Source organism: Electrona antarctica (assembly GCF_951216825.1).
Source record: "Electrona antarctica genome assembly, chromosome: 1".
Taxonomy (NCBI): Eukaryota; Metazoa; Chordata; class Actinopteri; order Myctophiformes; family Myctophidae; genus Electrona; species Electrona antarctica.
In genome coordinates this window covers 52,354,057-52,360,306 of record NC_136806.1, presented here as the reverse complement: position 1 = coordinate 52,360,306, position 6,250 = coordinate 52,354,057, and the positions used below count along the sequence as shown (strand labels likewise).

Genomic DNA, 6,250 nt, shown 5'->3' with positions numbered 1-6,250 from the left:
TGTGTGTGTGTGTGTGTGTGTGTGTGTGTGTGTGTGTGTATTCGTGCGTGCGTGCGTCTCTTTCTCTGTCTCTGCTAAACCTTACCTAATCATGATATATTTTTTGAGGCTGACATGTTCTTGTCCAAGCACTACACAGAAATCAAGTCATGAGGAAAGAGAGAGCAAAGTGAATCTGCTTAAGCAAACTACCCCTGCGCTTTCGTTCGTTGCCAAGGGAAATAAATGCTCCATAAAAGAGCGAAAAGGGTATAGAGCTGCTGCTTTCTATCAGGCCTTTGGCGGCAGAGCAGCAGCTGGATGAGAAAAGTGGAGGCATAGCAGCCGCAGCCTTGTGTATGTATGACGCCTTTCACTCAGTCCTTATAGTGCTCCGCCAAAGAAAACTCTCCCTGCAAACAGCCCGTGGATTATGTCCTTATACCTGGTGGTGGATATAACACGTACATTCATAGGAATTGTACAACTCATACCTGGACTGCTTGCACAAGGTACTCTTTCAGCCCCAGGGCTGCCTACCCTGAACCACCCCCCCCCCCCCCCCCCCCTTCATCTCCATCCTGGCGGCATATGTTAGATCACTCATCCAAGGCCAATTTTGGTGGAAGAGAGTCAGTCTACATAACTTAGAATTAGTCTCTGGTGATGCTGCAGCTCAACTTAGATTTTTTTTGTTGTTGCTTGATATACAAAAATCATTCCATGTTGTCGTTTGTGGACTGCCATATCCGCCCCTTATGATGAAATCAATAACATCCATTAGGAGGACACTGATTGTCAGATCTTTTTCTTCCTTAAGGAACACGAAGAAGGCCCTTCAAGACGCACATGTACAAGTAAAGGATTTATTCGTTTCAAGCGGGGAGGAGAGTTGGCCAGCATTCAGTGTTGAAGACGGCAGCTGCTTCAACACTGCAGCTCTGTCAATATACCGTCTCCCCTTGGAGTGCACCATTCAGGAAATATCTGTTTACCGCCATACGACGGTGAATATATTCTAAGAATCATGGGTGGAAACTAACTAACTAAGTACACTTAAGTACTGTACTTGCCGGCATGTTTTCGGGCACCTCAGTAGCCCTTGCCACACGGAAACTACAAAAAACTACAAATCGCCGGTCCTGTGACTGACCGGCCATCTTGGACCGGAAGTATGACCCGCATCCTGTCCGTCGCTTAATCCGGTCCTAAACTAGGATACAACACGATAATATGCTAACCGGAGCGAAGCGCGAGGGTTTTATTGCCATCCTAAGATCATACTTTTTCTCATGTCACCAAATCTGAGATTCAATAAGGGCCTTTCTCGGCCCCACCCTTCTCCCATTGTTTATATTGTGTTTAGTTTCCAAGATGTCCGCAGCACCAGGAGGGGGTGGGGCGGAGGTGAGCGGGTGGGGTCGACATATGCCCTTACTGGGCTGCATTCAAGACACTTGGTGCCTTGTGTCTGACACCTGACTTGTGTCTGAACAGAGCTTTGATGGATGTGTTCTGCCCCCCCATCAAACAAAATGTTTGGTCTTCCATTGGAAATGCATTGGAGCAGCCATTAAACACAGACAAACGCAAGACAGGTGCCTTGAATTTGTGAATGCAGCCCAGTAAGGGCATAACCACCCACTCACCTCCGCCCCACCCCCTCCTGGTGCTGCGACCATCTTGGAAACTAAACACTTGGTCAGCGACGCAGCATGCCTTCAGCACTTCCTGCACACTTCCACCCCCCGGCCAATGAGGCATCTATTTTTGATGGGCGCTAGCCCCTCCTATATACAGCTTTTTTGTCCTGAACTCTTGTCACATTTGCCATTGACGATGAAAGAACATTTTACGTCATATGTAGACGAGCAAATCGGCTATTTTGGCCAGAATGAGATGATGTATGATGATAAGAGCGCCCCTCACTTCACACAGGCTCACGTGACACGTCTCATATTTGCCATTGCCAATGAAAGGAGACATTAGGTCATAATGTGCCTCAAATATGACGTACATTTGAGGCAATACAAACATTAAAGGCCATTGACAATGAAGGGAAAATTTACGTCATATGTAGACGAGCAAATCGGCTAACCAATCACATGAATTCAGTTGTTCAGATGCTGTATGATGATGTATAATAATAAGAGTGCCCCTCACTTCACACCGGTGTGATTTTTTTATATCTATGGGAGGTGGTCTCCCTCCTGTTCTATTGAGAAATGTAGACACAGGCCTGTGTTCAGGTAGGACACCTACTGGTTGATAAGTGGTATTGCCTGAAGGACAAAACAATATTTCCCCTGCTCAAGCAGGCATTCCTTCTTAGGCACATTGGTAGAAATTGTGTTTGTAACTAAATGCTCTCACTCCCTCTCACGTTCCATATATGGAGACAATGGAGATATCTAGTGCTGACATCAGGTCAATGTAGAAACCCCATATATGGTTATAAACGAGGGGTATCGTCATTGTGACACGCATCCAGTTGCCTGGCATCGTCATCGTGACAAGTACCCTGCAGTCAAACCTTATATATGTAGTAGTTGTTACCATTGACAGAAAGGAGAGGTTATATATGTATGGCCAGGTGGTTTTCATCACAGCTTCTGCACCTTTAGGGCAGATGAGAACATTCAAATAAGCAAAATCTGGCACGAACAGGCGGCTTTACAGGACAGATTATATCTGGTAACTGGGCACACTCTACTCTGACTGTGTTAAAGTTGGGATTTCAACCATGAGCTCAATCGCAATACTTACGCAGGAACGCTTTAATGAGCACCGTAGTGGGCTCTTGAGGGAGCAGGGTGGTGCTCCTGTGGCAGGAACCAGTGCAGGTGCTCCGGAAGAGGAAAGCCTTCCTACCTACAAGGATGCCTTCCCACCTCTGCCCGAGAAGGTAGCTTCAACTGAGGGAAGCCAGGAATCAGCTGGTGCCTGGAATTCAAAGATCCGTCCTCTCAGGTCATCCGTTGTCACCCGGGTTTTCCACGTGCCACTGGAAGAGCGCAAGTACAAAGACATCAACCGGTTTGGGGAGGGAGACCAAGCGAAGGTCATCATGCACAAGACCGGTGCCCACCTGGAACTGTCCGTGTCCGAGGATCAGAGCCTCTCCATCGTGGTGTCCGGAAAGCTGGATGCCGTGACGAAGGCCCACAAGGAGATTGTGTCCCAATTGATGACTCAGGCTTCAGCTACTGTTGCCATCCCCAAGGAACATCATGGTTTTGTCGTCGGCAAGAACGGGGAGAAGCTTCGGGAGCTTGAGCTCAAGACCGCCACTAAAATACAGATCCCACGGCCTGACAACCCCAGCAACCACATCAAAATCTCCGGAACCAAGGAGGGCTTGGAGAAGGCCAAGCACGAGGTTCTGTTGATCTCTGCCGAGCAGGACAAACGGGCTGTGGAGAGGGTGAACATCGACAAGGTGTACCACCCCTTCCTCACCGGTGCCTACAACAAGCTGGTCGGAGAGATGATGCAGGAGAGTGGAGCACGCATCAACATCCCCCCACAGAGCGTCAACAAAACAGAGATTGTCATCACTGGGGAGAAAGAGAAGGTGGCCCTTGCTGTGGCTATGATCAAGAAGATTTATGAAGAGAAGAAGAATACCACCACCATCGCAGTGGAGGTGAAGAAGTCGCAGCACAAGTACGTGATCGGCCCCAAGGGAAACGTACTGCAGGAGATCCTGGAGGAAACTGGAGTCTCAGTCGAGATCCCACCCTCTGACAGCAGCTCAGAAACCGTCATCCTTCGTGGGGAGCCAGATCGGCTGGGCCAGGCACTCGCCCAAGTTTTTGCCAAGGCCAACAGCTATACCGTGTCCTCAGTCTCGGCTCCTTCCTGGCTTCACCGTTTCATTATTGGCAAGAAGGGTCAGAATCTGGCCAAGATCACCCAGCAAATGCCCACGGTGCACATTGAGTTCACTAAGGGAGAAGATAAGATCACCCTCGAGGGTCCCACCAAAGACTTGCAGATGGTCCATACCCAGATTGAGGCTATTGTTACAGATCTGATAAGCCGAATGGACTATGCAGAAATCAGTGTGGATCCCAAATTCCACAGACACCTGATTGGGAAAGGCGGCATTAACATAAACCGCATCAAAGAGGCACACAAGGTGACTGTCCGCATTCCCCCTGCCAATGAGAAGAGTAACCTGATCCGCATTGAGGGGGACCCCCAGGGTGTTCAAGATGCCAAGAAGGAGCTGCTTGAGCTTGCATCACGCATGGAGAATGAGCGTACAAAGGACCTGATCATCGAAAAGCGTTTTCACAGAGCCATCATCGGGCAAAAAGGAAAGAATATAAAGGAAGTACGAGACAAATTCCCAGAGGTCATCATCAATGTTCCTGACCCAGCAAAAAAAAGCGACATCGTTCAGCTTCGGGGACCAAGGACCGAGGTGGAGAAATGCGCAAAGTTCATGCAGAAGATGGTGGCTGACATGGTGGAGAACCGCTTCTCTGTCTCAGTCCCCATCTTCAAGCAATTCCACAAGAACATCATTGGAAAAGGAGGTGCAAACATCAAGAACATTCGTGAGGAAACAAACACAAAAATTGATCTGCCTGCTGAGAACAGCAACTCTGAGATGATCGTCATCACTGGCAAGAAGGCAAATTGCGAGGCTGCCTGAATTCGCATCTTGGCCATTCAAACGGAGCTGGATATCACAGAGATGAAGGTGTCCATCCCCTCCAAGCTGCACAACTCCTTGATTGGGTCAAAGGGCCGTTCCGTGCGCTCCATTATGGAGGAGTGTGGTGGAGTGCACATCCACTTCCCCACTGAGGGCTCTGGCATCGACAAGGTCACCATCCGGGGCCCAGTTGAGGATGTGGAGAAAGCCAAGCAGAAGCTGCTGGCCTTGGCAGAGGAGAAGCAAATAAAGAGCCACACTGCTGAGCTGCGTGCCAAGCCTTTGGCACGCTACTTTGGTAGCTCGATGGTGTGCTGACCACCAACTACAACATGACGTCACGAGCCGCGATGAAGAGCAAACCACCGCTCCAGCCCTTCTCTCTGTTTTTACTCACCACCGCTCAACGTTATTTCAGCTCAGGTGGTCAGCTCACCACCACTATGAATAGGCCTTAAGATTCCATGTCTCGGCCCCATACAGCAGTACTGACTCCGAGTCCACAGTAGCTATGAACAGCCGCCTCTTAAGGTCTTCTCCCATATCTGATTTCCACACTCCTCATCCCGTGCAAGGCTTTCCAGGCAAGTGCTCTCCGAACCTTCAGATCCTGTTCAGTTGAGGCAGTCCAGGCCCCGAGGTCCTTGAAGTCCTTGACTCGCTCGAGCACCTAGTGACCACTGCAGTGGCAATGGTTTTGTCCTCGGTGTTGACTGTCATTACCTTTGTTTTCTTGGCATTGAGCTAGAGGCCGATCTTCCTGCACTTTTCTACTGCCAGTATAGTAGCCCCCTTCCTTTTATTTAGGCTGTGCTACAAGGGTTAACCACATGGGCTAAAAGAAAAGACATACTGTGATCACCTGTTCAGAGGTCAGATACTACAATACTAATATAAATTAGTGGAGTTCAATAGTTCATAGTACTAGCTAAGTGATAGATCATTGAATCACTTAAGCATGTGGTTGCAGTAGTACGCTCACTCAAATTCAGATGGACAGTTAAGATAGAATCATTCTTACAATATGTCATGTAGGACAGGTAGTCATGTGAGGTCTAATATTTAGAAGTTAAAACGGTGTAAAATTGATATATGACAACTTTGTTTGAAGCCGGAATAGCGCTATACTCTTTGTGGTTTACCATAGATTTTATTTATAGAGTAACTTTTTAAACATGATTGATTATAATTGTGGGTTCCAGGTGGCTGGGTACTTGTGCCTTGAGGGGTAAAATGAAGAGTCTGGGTGACGGTTTCTGCTTGGTGGGGACGCCCATTAAATTAGACCAAGCAGAGCCTATATGTTTCTTATCAAGTGAAGTAGGTTTGTTGTTGCTAAAAGTATTAAGTTGATCCCTTGCTCAAATTCTGTTCTCTGTCATTCAGCAGTAATGTTGACTCTGTCTGAAGCCTGACATGACATAGAAAAGTACATGTGACCTATAGGTAGTGCAGGGGTTAACAAATGGCATAGTAAATGCTTCTTTCAGGATTGACCGTTATCCAATCAGTGTGGTCATATAAGGAAAGAGTCGGTTTGGCAAACATGGCTCTGAAAGTGCCAAGGATTGACTCTACATTTGGGGGGGGAAATGGACACACCCT

At 48.0% G+C, this 6,250-nt stretch overlaps 1 pseudogene across 1 annotated transcript; it reads left to right on the top strand.

Annotated features, from left to right (window-relative positions):
* The first annotated feature begins 2,715 nt into the window (after nt 1–2,715).
* On the top strand, nt 2,716–4,963 carry LOC306920510 (vigilin-like; annotated as a pseudogene). Its single transcript has one exon. The product of its transcript is annotated as a vigilin-like (transcript).
* The last annotated feature ends 1,287 nt before the right edge of the window (nt 4,964–6,250 follow it).